The sequence below is a fragment of the Leopardus geoffroyi genome, chromosome A2, assembly GCF_018350155.1.
Source record: "Leopardus geoffroyi isolate Oge1 chromosome A2, O.geoffroyi_Oge1_pat1.0, whole genome shotgun sequence".
Lineage (NCBI taxonomy): Eukaryota > Metazoa > Chordata > Mammalia > Carnivora > Felidae > Leopardus > Leopardus geoffroyi.
The window spans coordinates 142611646-142627824 of NC_059331.1; the positions used below are offsets into that span (position 1 = coordinate 142611646).

General features: G+C 37.8%; 1 long non-coding RNA gene across 3 annotated transcripts in view; it reads left to right on the forward strand.

Annotated features, from left to right (window-relative positions):
* The window catches only part of LOC123606802, a 128783-nt gene extending 114751 nt beyond the window's left edge, over window positions 1-14032 (forward strand). For all 3 annotated transcript variants that reach the window (XR_006716502.1, XR_006716504.1, XR_006716503.1), the window contains 3 exons: window positions 4513-4703; window positions 9518-9604; window positions 13391-14032. This is a non-coding gene — a long non-coding RNA (uncharacterized LOC123606802). The remainder of the gene's footprint in view (window positions 1-4512; window positions 4704-9517; window positions 9605-13390) is intronic.
* Window positions 14033-16179: the final 2147 nt, after the last annotated feature.

Below are 16179 nucleotides of genomic sequence, written 5' to 3' on the forward strand. Positions count from 1 at the left end.
CAAATAATCTAAGGCTTAGAAATAGCCAAGGAAAACCAATGAATCACTGAAATACTAATTAGTAAAAAATGTATTATGGACATACAGAAGAAGGCAGTTTGCCAACTGGGGACACTCAAACCAAAACATGGAATCAGGCTCAGGTGTATATTGTTATAAACCACCTTCTATAGTGAGAAAGCATGGTTTATTCCTCACAGTGATTGGTTGTAATATTAGAATTCTCTTGAATAATAGGAAATTGGTCAGTTGTTATCTCACATGAACCTTGGGAAAGTTTAAGTTTTGCTTGTGATTTTCAGAGGCATAAGCAAGAACTGACCCAGGTCAAGTTACTCTTGCAAAATAAGCTAAATTAAGCTTTGTTTGTATGATTCAACTGGTTTTGTGTGTTCAGGGAATTTTCAAGGCTAGCCTTCATTTGTTTTTTATTTTAACAAATCATAAGTTTTCTTTGTTTACAGATGAGAAAACTGAAACCCTGAGTAACTGTCTGAGGTCACACAGCAGGTAGCCGATGGAGGAGGAGATCTCAGGACCATCTGACTCCATGACCTTGCTGCTTTCTCCGTATTATTCTATATCCAAATCTTTGTTCCTCCATTAGTTTTCTCTCTCACCCACTTCCCAATAAGAATGATTATAAAGCACACTTATACATGGTTCCCATGTACATGCCCAGAGGCACTCTCGGAGAGAGATAATTAGCTAGAAAAAGTTGTGCATATCTTCCTTCTAATCTTCCATATAGCAACAAAGGAAAAGTTCTTAAAAAACACTCTTATTTCTTCCAGTGTTTAAACTCCATAGCAGATGCTCACAAAAAGATACCAACAGGCATCTCTCTACTCATTAACATGCATATACACATAAGTATAGTAGAAATGAGGTTGTGGGCAGACTGGCATATAAAGCAGAAGGTCATCATATTATGTGCAGTAAAGTTGCAAGGAAAATTATAGAACTCAAACTACATGGACACAAAAATTAGTTTTGAATCTAAAAATTAGTTTAAATCAGTTTGCTGCTTTAATTTTGAAAGAAAAAGAAAGCCAACGAATAACCATAGGATGTAGGAATAAAAATTGGTTACTGGGAGAGACTGTGGAGTTCTACGGAAAGTCGGGTAGAATAGAAGACATTGCTTACTAGTCTAAGAAGGTGCTAGAACAACAAAACTCCAGACAACAAAATGAAGCAAACAAATGGAAAGGCTCATGTCAATGGCAAGATAGGTCCGGAGTTGGGATCTAGGTCTAAGTAGGGTAATATTTTAAGAAGAATGGAAATGGGGGCAAGGACACAATACTTCTGTTGAAGGAATGGTGTGTGAACCATGCTAGAGGCTCCATCCCAGCAGGACTCAGGGGCGGCTAGCCACAGGGCCAGTTAAGCAAGTGCTGCTGTAGGAATTCAGTATCTACAGTGACCAAAATGGAAATTAGCTGTCTTCATAACCAGCAGCATCCTTGGATGGCTGACATGACAGTCCATTGAGTACTACCTCCCAAGTCATACAGGATCCAGAAGATGATAGCCTGTAAGAAAATATAGGGACTTTCTCTGCCCTATATCATTAACCACTGAACCAAAGCAAAGGAGTCACTGTATAGGGCTGGCATTCCTGGGGCCCAGATATCAAATAAGGAGTTAAAAAACAAAATTTTAGTGTTTATTTTTGAGAGAGAGAGAGTGGGGGAGGGGCAGAGAGAGAGGGAGGCAGAGAATCCAAAGCAGGCTCCCTGATGTCAGTGCAATGGGGCTCAAACTCATCAACCGTGAGATGGTGACCTGAGCCAAAGTTAGCCGCTCAACCAACTGAGCCACCCAGGCACCCCAGGAATTTTTTTTTAATTTGCTTGTCCACTGACTTTATATCCAGGCTCTTGTAGCCTGAGAAACTAAATTTTACAAACATGTGCATGCACACAGAATTGTTATAAACACACTCTATTTTGTTTACTTTACACTGCACCTGAGCCAAGGGTCAGAGAGGTCTTGCACTAAAACCTAGAAATTGGCCCATGGAGAGCTGAGCTGATAATCCAGGCCTTCATCTGAGTTCATGGGCTATGGTTTTCTTTATAGTCCTGTGCATTTAATTTTCTTCAGCTAAAATCAGTATTCTGAGAAGGGATCCATAGGCTTCACCCAATTATCAAGGGGTAATGGCACTAAACAGGCAAATACTGCAGATGCAGTTCCAAACTTAGAACTCTAGACAGGGTAGGTAGGACAGGGTCCCTGACCACAGTGGACACATGCCATAGTAACATTATTTCTCCTCTAAAAGGCTGGTTGGTCCCACTATAAAAATATTCTCTATTCTTTTAAAAAATGTATATGCTACGTTTACTTTTATACCTTTTAAATGTCTTTTATGATATGAATATTCTGTTTATTTCAAATAAAAACCTTTTAAAATTGCCACTTTTTATGCAATCCTATCCACTTATTAGATTTGTAAGAGCTCTCCAGAGATCACTGAAAGCACGCCATGATATTAATTTAAGCATCTACTCTTTTGCCACACATGTCAAAATAAGTTATATCAGGGAAAAATAATGTACATTTCTTACCTGATTATAATTTCCAGTGTCATATATCATCTTCAGTAAATACTAATTGCTACTAACTGGCATTTGATTGAAGCAGTAAAGAGGTGGATCCATTCTGTTTCGCTAATTGATTCAAGTTGGATTTTGGCCAAGTCTTATAACCTAAATGTCCAATAATAAGGGAATGATTAATTGAATCTCAGCACATCCATATGACAGAATAATGTGAAGCCATTAAAATTGTATTTCAGAAGAATACTTAGTAAAATTGGGATATGCTTATAATAAATTTGCTATCAGTACCTTGGAGAATAAAATCTAGATTCATCATCCTGGACTCTAAGGTCTTACATAATTGGGGCCCTGCATTAACTATCCTTCCCATCTTAAACACCTGTCTTCCTCAGTCATCACACTTCACACTGGTCTTTGTTCTATTTCTGTAACATTTCAAAGACTTTTCCACTGTCAAGACTTTGCATTAGCAGCTTCCACTGCCTTCCATATCTTCACCTGGACAATTCCTTGTCATTGAAAAGGGCCTTTCCTGACCCTGACTCAATGTTTAGTATATCAGTTAGTACTTCTCACTAGCTGATGGCCTTACTTATTTTTAGTTTCTTTTTCCTACACCTTCTTCTAGAATGCAAGCTCCTTGAAAACAGGGACTTTCTCTGTCTTGTTCATGGTTTTATTCTCAGTGCTTTGAAAAGTGCCCTTAGTAAATGTCCAACATACATGTGCTGAATGAATAAGTCAATAATCTTTTATTTCAAAAGTAAAAATACTTATTTTAGGAATCTTTAAATAATGTAAAAAAAGAAAAAAGAGAATATAAATGACCAGTAACGACTTCCTCCAGATACAATTATCATATACATGCTGGTATATATTAAGGCACAGCTACATAAATATATGACAGTTGAGGTCATTGAATTTTATTCCTCTTTAGTTCTCCTCTTTTCCTTATTATGTACATTTTCCTCTCTTCTCCTTCTGTGAAACGAATTTCCCTGATAGACTTCCATATAACAGGTTAGTGATGGTTTTAATTTCCTAGGAATCACTCTACAGAGCTAATCAGTGTATCTGCCCCCAAATAATGCTCTTCCAGAGAAGAATTTTTGCACTCCTATTTTTCTGCACTTCTAAACTATGGAATAGGGCACTATGATGGGATAGTGAGGGGAGCTGCGGGACATACAGGAGACACAACCACTTTTTCCTTTGTGGTGGGTTGGGGAAGACCTCAGGAGGAAGTGACTTCTCAGCTGAGACTTGAAACATGTCCAAATCAGCCACACTAAATTTGAGGCAGGAGACCTAGGAAATGGGAGAGGCATGGACTCCCAAACAGAACTACTATATGCACAAAGGCCCTCAGGTCAGAAAACATTGAACTTTAGGAGGAAAAATGTTTCTCCATGTTACTACGGCATAATGTGTTAAGGGGCTTTTGATGTTGGGGAAGTAGGCAGAATCCAGATGAGGAGGGCTCCTTCTTACGCAGTTTATCTTGAGGGCAATAAGAAGCCTTTAAGTGCTTCCAGCACAGACATACTATCATACGTTTTATACTTTACAAAAGTCATCCACACTGCTCATGGAGAAATATGGAAAGAGAAAAAAATGTTACAACCTGTGTGCCTGTACAAACATATAATGAATACTTTTTCATACCTAGAGAGAGAAGACAAGAATGCCTATGCGTGTCGTAGACTTACTTCAACCATCCAGGCATCAAGCAACAGAAAAAGGAAATAAGGGTAAAGTGTCCTTAGTGGCTGCTCCAAGGGTCCTTGGAGACCCTTATCATGTTCAAAGTTATCTTTACTTGTTATTATACCATCACTAAACAAGGGTCACCATGATTTAGCTGGTATACTAGTTATCATAAGGGGGCCATAAATCTGGTCTTTGGTATAATAGGACCATCTGTCGATTCCTTTTCTAGATGGTCATTGCATAGTCAGGAAGCATCAGAAGGATCTCTATCTGCAACTCTACCCTACTTTGCTCCAGAAATACAAGAACTAGTGATTTCTCCTGGTGACTGTTCCACACGCTGACCAGAGATAGTCTTCCTGCACATAAGACCAGTTGCAGATTGGCTGGCCTTCCCTTCCATCTGCTATTCTCCCCACCGTAAGTTTCAGAATTTACTTGGTATCTCTGGCATGTGGATGGTGCCCTTCTCTCATTTGTGTTACTTATTTGCCTCTCTCTCTACCCCATTTTCCCAAATATTCCTTTAATCTTTGAAGATCGTGTTGGTAGAAGCAGGGTTTTAAAGGGATAGGTGAATAAATTAATGTGAATATAGAAGTCCATGTCATGTCTTAGAAGATTACATAGCTTTTCACAGTATGGAGTGAGATGGCCTATTATTTGGGGAACATTTTTAAGCCTTTGTAATCTACCAAATATTAAATATGTTTGGGCTCCTATTATGTATGTATATATATATATGTGTATATATATACACATGTATAATTAATGAGGGATATATATATATATATATATATATATATATATATATTCATAATTGATGGGACTAAAGATAAGAAAAGCCATTCCTCAAAGAAACAAAGACATAAAAAAGCCAATCCCCTTGGTGTGGTGCCCATTCCCTCACAGATACTCAAAGACTTCACTCTTGTCACCATTCTTACTTGTATTAGTTTCTTATTGCTGCTATAACAAATTACTAAGAAATGCATGACTTCAAACAACACAATTTTTTTATTTTACAGTTCTAGAGGTCAGATATGTCAAAGACATCTAAGGACTAGAATCAAGGTGTCTTTAGCTGAGCTGTATTCCTTCTAGAGACTTCAGGGGAGAATCCATGCGTTGCCCTTTCTAGCTTCCAGGGATGGCCCATATTTCTTGGCTTGTGGTCACATTGCTCTAGCTTCTGCTTCAATAATCACATCTCCGTCTGTGACTCTGACTCTCCTGTCTCTCTCTTATAAGGACTCTTATGACTACACTGAGCTCATCTGGAAACTCCAGGATAATTTCCTCATCTCAAGACACTTAATCACATGTTCAAGTCCCTTTTAACATGATAGATGACATATATACAGGTTCTGGGGAGTGAGGCATAGTCATCTTTGGGAAGGAGCATTATTCTGCCTACCACACTCCTGCATATTCAGTTCACAACGATTCTACTTGGTCTTTGATTTTTCTCATTTACCTTTATGCTTTTGTATTCTCACTTGAAAAAGTAATAAAAGTTGTACATACTATCTAGGGTTGCCATGAAGAATAAATGCTTAGAGAGTCTGGCATATATCACATTTAAGAAGCTACTCTTGGGCTGCCTGGGTGGCTCAGTTGGTTGGGAGACCGACTTTGGCTCAGGTCATGATCTCGCAGTTTGTGAGTTCGAGCCCCACGTCGGGCTCTGTGCTGACAGCTCAGAGCCCAGAGCCTGCTTCAGATTCTGTGTCTCCCCGTCTCTCTGCCCCTCCCCTGCTCACACTCTGTGTCTGTCTCTCAATAATAAATAAATGTTTAAAAAATTTTTAAAAAAAGAAACTACTCTTACTATGGGGAATAATTGAATTTTACAACCACTTTCATGAGGTTAACAATTCTACCATCCACATGTACTTATGGTAAGTAGTAGGACTTATGAGGCCATATAGGAGAATTTAATAAGATATAATACTTTAGTAATTGATTCTTGGAATGTATACACTCACTTTATGAACAATATCATCTTTGAATTGCCCTTGAGGAATCATTAATATTTTAGCAAATATAGCAGAAAATTATGAACAGATTATTTGCCATGTTGGCTTCCTTTCCCATCTGTGACAAGGGAAAAACATGTACATTTGAGTATTTTGAGTCTTCTTCCTTCCTGTATGTCCAGGAAGATTGCATGTTTTTTGTTTTTTTGTTTGTTTACTTTTTCCCATTGACCTTCTCCATCCCCACCCATATCTAGTGAATATCGCCTTTGCATAGGTATTTCTTTTTTTTTTTTTTTAATTTTTTTAACGTTTTATTTATTTTTTAGAAGAGAGAGAGACAGAGCATGAACGGGGAGAGGGGAAGAGAGAGAGGGAGACACAGAATCGGAAGCAGGCTCCAGGCTCCAAGCCATCAGCCCAGAACCCAACGCGGGGCTCGAACTCGCGGACCGCGAGATCGTGACCCGAGCTGAAGTGGGACGTTTAACCGACTGAGCCACCCAGGCGCCCCTGCATAGGTATTTCTTTAGGCTTTTGTGATGCAGTTTTAAGGTAACAAATAGAGGTGCACCAAAACAGAGCGCCATGAATTTAGGACAAGAGGAGAGACTGATCAACACATTGAGTATCATAAGAAAGGGCGTTGTGTACTCAAAAGAAAATAGGAAGTAGAGCAGCTTAAATAAAAAGAAGTGTGGGTTCAGAGTTCTCATGGGGGAGGGAGATTTTGAAACAATCAGTCATAATTCTAGGGAAGGATACTGATAATGACAGAAATAGAAAACATTTTAAAGATTTTCAGAGCAATGAGAATATTTTTTACCCTTTGACATTATTTGAGAGATGCCAGGAAATAGTGGTTTCTTTTCATTACTTTCAGTCACTAGGTTCTGGTGTTTTTTCAATCCAACTCCAGGCTTTGAATGGTCATGTGAGCCTTAGTTCTTGTTTGAATTCTATCTCACCCACTGGGTATGTTACATTCTCTTCAAATTGCTTAAACACACTTCCGTGTCAATCATACTTACTCAACGATTTACAGTTCATCTGTCTTCTGCCCCCAACAATCTTTGTCACTTCCAGTTCCTCTTCTAAGAAGGAACAGTCCCTTCTTCAGTTCAAGTTCACCTTTTCCACCCGCTCTTACACTATCATTCTTATCTTCAATTTATAAATATGTCCTCAAAATATACAGTTGCACATACGTTATCAATGCTACATTCCTTATGAGCAAGTGCTCTCACTTTCTCCCTTTTACAAATACTTTTTTAGAGACTCTACAAAAACTACTAGTTTTTTTTCCTATTTTGCTATTAAACTCACTTTGATCTGATTTTTAATTTTAATGAGAGAAAAGGAACTTGTAATAAATCCAGTGACTGCTTTCTATTTAACTTCACTACTCCATAGCTTAATAATATTGATCATGTTTTTCTCTCTGTACTATAAGACCTTATTCCATTTTCCCTCTCCAGCTCATTGTGATTATTCTCCTCTGGATTTTCTCCTGCTCTATCCCTAACTGTGGGTAAGTCCCATGGTTCTATCTTTGACCCTTAACCCACTAGACAGGCTTTTGTGTTTGATACTATCCGCTTCTACAGATTTTATTAATACCAGTGGACATTCCCAACTAAGCAAAATTTAAAAGGCCATGTAAAATTCGTCTACAAAGCCTCTCATGTTCCCTGTGTCTTTCAATGAAAGCAGTGGCATTATTATTAATGGAAGTGTCTAAAGTTGAAAACTCACACATTCTTACTATGCTTTACTGCAACCCCATATCATCTGGCTACAAAGCGCTCACTGAATATGCCTGTGTTAATTATGAAATTCCTCCCCTTCCTCCATTGCTCTATCAGTTCAGATTTCCTTTCCAAATTCTCTCAATTATTTTAAGTCACTGAACTGAGCCTTCTTGCAATAATTCTTACTCTCTGGTTTATCCTTTTCACAGACCTGCGCATGGCACTCCCTACATGAACACTTGTTTTAAATCTTGGCCAGAAAAGGATGATATATAAGTCCTTTACAATAGGACCACAAACTCCTCTCATTCACTCACCAAGCCACATCTCATCTTTAACTCTGTTAACTAACTTTTAAAATGGTACACAGAGGGGCACCTGGATAGCTCATTCAGTTAAGCATTTGACTTCGGCTCAGGGCAGGATCTCACGGTTCACGAGTTCGAGCCCTGCATCCGGCTGTGTGTTGACAGCTCAGAGCCTGGAGTCCGCTTTGGATTCTGTGTCTCCCTCTCTCTCAGCCCCTTCCCTCCTCACACTCTGTCTCTCTCTCAAAAATAAATAAACATTAAAAAAAATTTAAATGGTATGCAGAGCTGAGGAGCACCACTGTCAGAACATCAGGAAGAAACTCTCTAAAGGCACACAACAACACAGTTTCAGGCAGTGTTCCATAGCTATAAGTGCTGGAAAGAAGCGCTAATGGACAAAGCTCTTGAGCACAGACAGAGTAAGAGGCTAGTTGAATCTGTGGCACTCCAGAGGCAGGGTCATAAACATTTGACAAGCACTAAAAATGGCTCAAAAAGGGCTAACCACTGGCAACACTACAGAAAAAAAAAGTTATTTGGCATCTTTATAGCTTCCATTTCCATTTCTGAAAACTTCTTCTCTATCACTTCCCTCTTCTCCTCTCTCTCCCCCAACAGATATGCATAATGTCTTTCAACCCAGGGGCTTATGACCTGCTCAGGGACCCTTTTAATGAATGGCATACCTACCAAGATATTTTCTGATCCTGAATTTTTTCCCCAAACTCATCTACCCTACTTTTCATTCACACAAAACAAGAGAACAATTTCTGTGGCAAATTACCCAACAGGGAGCTCTTTTTTTATTTTGTCTGTGGCAGATGGTATTTTCCAAAGATGGCTACATAGCATTTCTCATATGTTTTCTAGAACCTTGCCACTTTCCTATCAAGAGGTGGAGGTTAATTCTCCTCCCTTAATTCTGAGCAGTCTTGTGACTCATGCGTTTCCAGGAGAGTGTGGCAGAAATTACGCTCTATTAATTTAAAGTCTGGCCTTAAAAGGGTGCGGCATCCATCTTGTTGGCTGAAATCCTCATCTTTGGGGCCATAGGCTTCAATGTGAATAGTCTAGTTGTCTAGAAGAAGCCCAAAGTAGCCATATAGAGAAACTACAGGGTAGCGCCCTGAAGTTACATGAAGAGAGAGAGAGAGACAAATACTTCCAGTGAATTTGTTCATTTGCTGTTCCAGGTCCAACTTTTGTCTTGGCTATAATCACATGATATTTTCTGAGCCAAAAGTATCCAACTGACCCAGAATTCCTGAGCCACAACACAGGTAAGAAGTCAAAAAAATTGCTTTAAACAACAGATTTTGTCCATTTCTCCAACTGTCTACTCCATATTCAGAGTAAATTCTTTTTCTGTCCAATTTAATTGAAGTTTTTTCCATTCTCTGACTTGGTTTAAGAACAAGCACTGTTGAGACATGACTTAATTATGCCCATACAATATGGGGCAGTATTTTCTGGGAAGTTCTGGAAAAGGAATTAAACGTGTACTAAAAAATTCATTTTCTTCCACTAGATATCTTCTTCAGAAATGGTGCTAATCTGTAAAAAGCACATTGGGAGTGACAGAATAAAAAGAAAGAACCTGAGTCTTTCACATTGTTGATCGAATGAATTAGTCAAACCTGGAAATGCTTTGATATCTCTTGTATATAAGGGAATATATTCTGATTTAGTTAAGAAATTTGACTTTTCTGTTATTTGCTGCTTAAATCATCATAACTTTTTAAATACCTCAATATAAATGCATGTGGTAGTCAAGGATTATCACTATATCCCTTGCATTATGATTTAGGAATAAGAATGCTCAGAATAAGCCAGGAAAGAAAAACATTAAGAAGTTGGCAAAATAATCCAAAGCCAAAGCAGAGAATTGGTTATAAAAATTTACCAGGTTGCAAACTGACTGCACATATAATAAGCTAGTATCAGGATATCTGAAGGAAGGCAGTGTCTTTTCATTAAGAAAACTACCAGGAATCATCCAAGTGACATGGCTTTTCTGAGGGTCTGGGGTACTAGGGAGACTATTAGGATAAATTATAAAGCACACACAAAGGTAATATTCTCATCTTATGGAGCAATCTAAAACAGGGCCAAAGTGATAGATTTATGGTGAGCGAACTGAAGAAAACTAACTCGACACTTACCTCACGATGGGACTGTGTTCAGGCCATAAAAAGTGTATTATGCTAAGTGAAATCAGTCAGAGATAGACAAATACGATTTCACTGCTGTGTGGAATTTAAGAAACAAGACAGATGAAGATAGGAAAAGGGAAGAAAACATAAGATAAAAACAGAGAGGCAAACCATGAGAGACTCTTAAATACAGAGAAAAAACTGAGGGCTACTGGAGGGGTGTTAAGTGGAGGGATGGGCTAAATGGCTGATGGGCATTAAAGAGAGCACTTGTTGGGATGAGCACTGGGTGCCATATGTAAGTGATGAATCACGAATTCTACTCCTGAAACCAATACTACACTATATGTTAACTAACTTGAATCTAAATAAAAATAAATTGATTAGATTAATGAAATGAAAGAGCAATAAAGTAGCTTACTAGTACTGACCACATGAGTAGGCAATAATAACTAAGATATTGCTTATTTTGTATTAGGCATTACTGTAAGGACTTTACATTTACCAACTCCTTCAATTCGAGGAAAAGCCTTTGAAGCGTGTATATTAGTTCCTCCCTCACTTTCAGATAAGGAACAGGCCAAGAGAGGTTGAACAGCTTGCTCATGGTCATACAGTTAGTACAATTCTGAGATTTGAATCCCATGCACCCCGGCCCCAGAGCTTCTGTTTTTACCTCTGTGCTATATTTTGAGGATGATTTACATGGTGAAGTTTGCAATAATTCATACTGCTTCCTTTAGGTTGGCTCAGGAGCTGGGATGAAATTAACCCTTCAGGCGGTAAATATCACTGATCAAACTATGAGATAAAAACTCCCCTGCAGTGGAAATGAAGACATGATGATATCCCAGGGGATTTTTCTCGCTTTACACAAATCCATTTTATATATAAAATGCCTCATAAAAAGAGAATGGCCATGTTGTAACAAGAATTTAGACACTGACATGTCTGAAGTATGATAAATAATCTATGGCAGAAATATATTTATGTAAGAAATATTTGGGGGCAAAGTGTCATTTCTTTAGCTCCTGGAAACCTTACAGTGATAGCTTGCTCTGACTAAAGCTAGCTCTGGCTAGCCTCTACCAAGGTACTTTCACTTAGGGTAGAATTTTAAGCTACTTTCAGACAGATAGATAAATTGCCTACATCAGCATCTTTTTTTTTTTTTTAAACCACTGGAGACTTTTTTTTTTTTAATGTTTATTTATTTTTGAGAGAGACAGAGAGTGAGCAGGGGAGGGGCAGAGAGAGAGAGGTGGACAGAGGATCCGAAGAGGGCTCTGCACTGACAGCAGACAGCCAGAGGCGGGGCTCAAACCCACGAACCACATCATGACCTGAGCCGAAGTCAGATGCTCAACCTACTAACCCACCCAGAAGCTCCTACAGCAGCATCTTCAAATACCTCTATGTGTGTACAAGGGATTAAAAATGATGATGACTCATGTAAATAAATTGCTTGTCTTAGAAACTGATCCTGGAAAGACTCCTAACAAGGTACAACTACTCAAAGAACAGAAAATGAGCACTGACAGAAAAGAGAAATACATGGGAGGAAAGTATGAGAAGCCATAAAGATACTTGTGAAAAAGGGAATCAAGTAGCAGCAAAAGCCAAGAAAAAATAACCTTGGCAACAGAAAGTTTAAACATTTAGAGCTAGGGAAAAAAAGGAGAAAATTCATACTAGCTGAAAACAGCAGATGCCTTAGAGGATAGTATTTTTCACTCATGCACTCACAAACATGCTCAGAATAGGATATCTATCCAATAATTTCAACAAAAGACAACAGAATCTTATGTTAAGGCTGAAGGATAAAATGCAAAAGTTCATCCTGAGTCACCAATTTTGGAAAAATTGTTATGAAATCAAATTTCTACCTTTTCTTTTCATTCTTTTAAAAAGAGAACTCTAGAGCTAGAACTTGACCTTCAGCTGCATTGTGTCACTTTACATTCAAAATTACATAATTCCAGTAATCTTACTAAATTTTATGGACCACCAATTACATTATAAGAAATTTGCTCTTGGAGAGCCTTGGTGGCTCAGTCAGTTAAGTGTCTGACTTTGGCTCAGGTGATGATCTCCTGGTTTGTGAGTTCGAGTCCTGCATCAGACTCTGTGCTGACAGCTCAGAGCCTGGAGCCTGCTTTGGATTCTGTGTCTCCCTCTCTCTCTGCCCCTACCCTGCTTGAGCTCTCTTTCTCTCTCTCTCAAAAATAAATTAAAAACTTAAAAAAATGTTTAAAAATTGCTCTTAAATGACCCCTGGCCTTGGCTTAGGCCAGGATCCTCCTTGCTTTGGACAGCACAACACCCCACTGGGTATTTCTCTGGAATCTGATTGTCATTGCAAGGAAATATTCTCACTTTATGGCCAGAGAGAATCAGAGGGAAATTCCTGCCAGAAAAATGTATTGCACCAACCCAATACAAGAGGTAAAGGGGGAGAGGGAGGAATACTTTTATTCTGACACTGTCTCTGGTTAAAAAACTTCATGCATTTGTAGTATATGTTTGGGTGTTCAGAATCATCTAGAAAAGACCAGGAAAGCCTGAAATGATGGTAGAAGTAGGCCGGCTGGTCTATTTCTGTGCCTGCTAGAAGAGAAGTGCACATTCTTATCCCTTGAAAAATATATACCTAGAGATTAACAAATTTCTGCTATGATAAGCAAATGATTTATAAATAATATATCAGGAGATTAAAAAAAAAGAAAAAAATCGCTTGCAGAAAATTAGAATATTCCCCAAGATGCTAGCCAGCTGAGTGAAGCTTCCACTTGACATCGAATTCAGAGCTGTAAAAAGCAACACTTGAATTAAACGTTCTCTCTAGCTCAGAGGCATGAATCACCAGGGATGTACCCCGTTACTAATTACTGTGACCTCTGAATTCTGTTTAAGATTACAAGGCCAAGCCTTGCCACTTGGCCACCACACCTGACTCTGTTTAAGATTAAAGGGAAGGAATGCGGAGGAGGCTTCATCACTACAACCAGGAGTGAAAGGACATGTGCATAAAACCAAGCTGTGGACAACTAGTTCGCCATCTCGTCACAATACCAATGAGCCAACTTTTATATTCGATGCAGAAATACTGTCTTATTTATCTGATGTTTTGCAGACACAGAGTTTCCACTTAGACAGTTGTCCAGGGCCCTGAATCACTTACTTTAATTATGCTAACACCAATGGATGTGGTCAAGAAATTCCAAGTACCTGATCTAATAACACGATCCAAGTCTTTGCCATTTCATGGCCAATCTTAAGAGTTACACTTTGAGAAGTTACTCTAAAAGTTTTCTCTTTTTTTTTGTCATGTAGCAGAAGTGTGCTATTGGATACATCACTGATTTTAATTTTTTTCTTTAGGAAAAGCCAAAATAATACTTCATCCTGTCTTTAAATACATATTAATGATGTGTAACAAATGAGACAAAATTTATAAACTAAAAATGCCACACAAATGGTAGTTTTATGCTTTTTGTTCTGTTTGACTCTGTTGTCAGGAAAACCAGACATATGTGTTGTGAATACATTTTTTGATAAAAAAAAAAACAAGGTCCTTGTTGAGTAAGGTACAAGTTTATATTACAAGGGTGAGTCAAATGATCCCTCATAGGCATGTGGCAATTAAGCTGATTTTTTTTTGTTATATCCCTCTCGCTGAATTAGCCCTTTTATATAATGTCATGTATCCATCATTACAATATCATACAGAAAGTTTCACTGCCCGAAACATTCTTTGTGCTGCATCTATTCATCCCTCCCTCCCTACTAACCCCTGGAAACCACTAATCTTTTTACTATCTTCATAGTTTTGCCATTCCCAGAATGTCATATAGTTGGAATCATACAGTATGTAACCTTTTCAAATTTGCTTCTTTCACTTAGTACTACTCATTGAAAGTTGCTTCAAGTGTGTGCGTGTGCGTGTGTGTGTGTGTGTGTGTGTGTGTTGACCTGATGGTTCCTTTCTTTTTATCACTGAGTAATATTCCACTGTGTGGCTGTACCAATCTGTTTATACAATCACCTATTAAAAAATATCTTAGTTGCTTTACGTTTTTGGCAATGGTTATTAAAACCGCTGTAAACACTTATGTGCAGGTTATTGCATATAGGTAAGTTTTCAGCTTACTTGGGTAAATGTTTCGGAGTGAGATGCTGGATCATATGGTAAGATTATGGCTAGCTTAATAGGAAACTACCAAACTGTCTGGCAAAGCAGCTGTACCATTATGGACTCACACCATCAGTGAAGAAGAGTTCTTGTTACTCCACATCCTCACTAATATCTGGTGGTGTAAGTGTTTTGGATTTTAGCTATCTTAATAGGTATGTAGTTATATGTGTTCTTATTTACAATTTCTTAATGATGTATAATGTTGAGCATCTTTTAATATGTTTGTTTGCCATCTTTAGATCTTTGTTGAGGTGTCTGACAGATCTTTTGTCCATTTTTAATTGGGGTATGTTTTCTTAATGTTGAATATTAGAAGTTCTTTATATATTTTGGATATAAGTTCTTTATCAGATGAATGTTTTACAAATATTTTCTACTAGTCTGTAGCTTATTTTTTCATTATTTTCATAGCATCATTTGCAAAGCATTAGTTTTGAATTTTAACACATTCAATTTATTGATTCTTTTTCTTTTATTTTGGTGCTACTTAGTCTTTTGTTAATAATGCAAAATAATACCATTAATAATAATTAAATAATTGATTTCCTACTATGCACCAGGCATTTATGTAGTCAGACCTTTCCAGTCATCAATCTCCCTTATCTACACAGATATATGTCAACAAAGGAAGGATTTGGACACTATAAATAAATATTGTGAATGGAGCTTGGAATAAATGAATAGTACCATTTTAGAAATAATCTAAGATATTATAGAACAAACTTTCTGAGAGTTTTTACCTTCCATTTAAAAATATGCCATTTCCTGTTTCAGCTTCAACATGACAAAAGCTTGGATGTCATCGTTCCTGTCCTTAAACAAGAAAAAGCTTCATGAACTGAAGAACAATAACTTTTCTGGGACCAATCAGAAAACTGAGGTTGTAGGGCAAACTAATATCCCCAAATCTATAGAGACATAGCTATATAGAGAGTCACAGTTGAAATCTGCTTATCTGGAGCAGGAGCTGCTGAAGCCATAAAATGTTCCTAGTGCCTTATACAACACATCTGGCTTTCAATAAAATGTTTCAAGGCATTCCACAAAAATAGGGAAAATCAACAAAAGCAAAAGCTGGTTCTCTGAGTTGATAAATACAATTAATAAACCTGTAGCCAGACTAACCAAGAAAAAAATAGAGAAGATGCAAACTTCCAGTATCAGAAACAAAACAGGATCCATCACTATAGATCTCCTAGACATTAAAAGGACAATGAAGGAATACTGCCAACAATCCTATGCCTACAAATCTGCTAGTTTAGTGAAAAGGACTAACTCCTTGAAAGATACAATCTACCGAAGCGGACACAGGGAGAAGCAGATAACCTAAATAATTCTATTAGTATTAAAGATATTGGATCAATAATAAATACCCTTCCCAAAAGGAGAACACCAGGCCCAGATAGTTTCACTGTTGAAGTCTATCAGTACTTAAGAGATAATACCACATTTCATAATCTCTTCCAGAAAATTATATCAGAGGAAGCACTTCCTAACATTCAGTAGG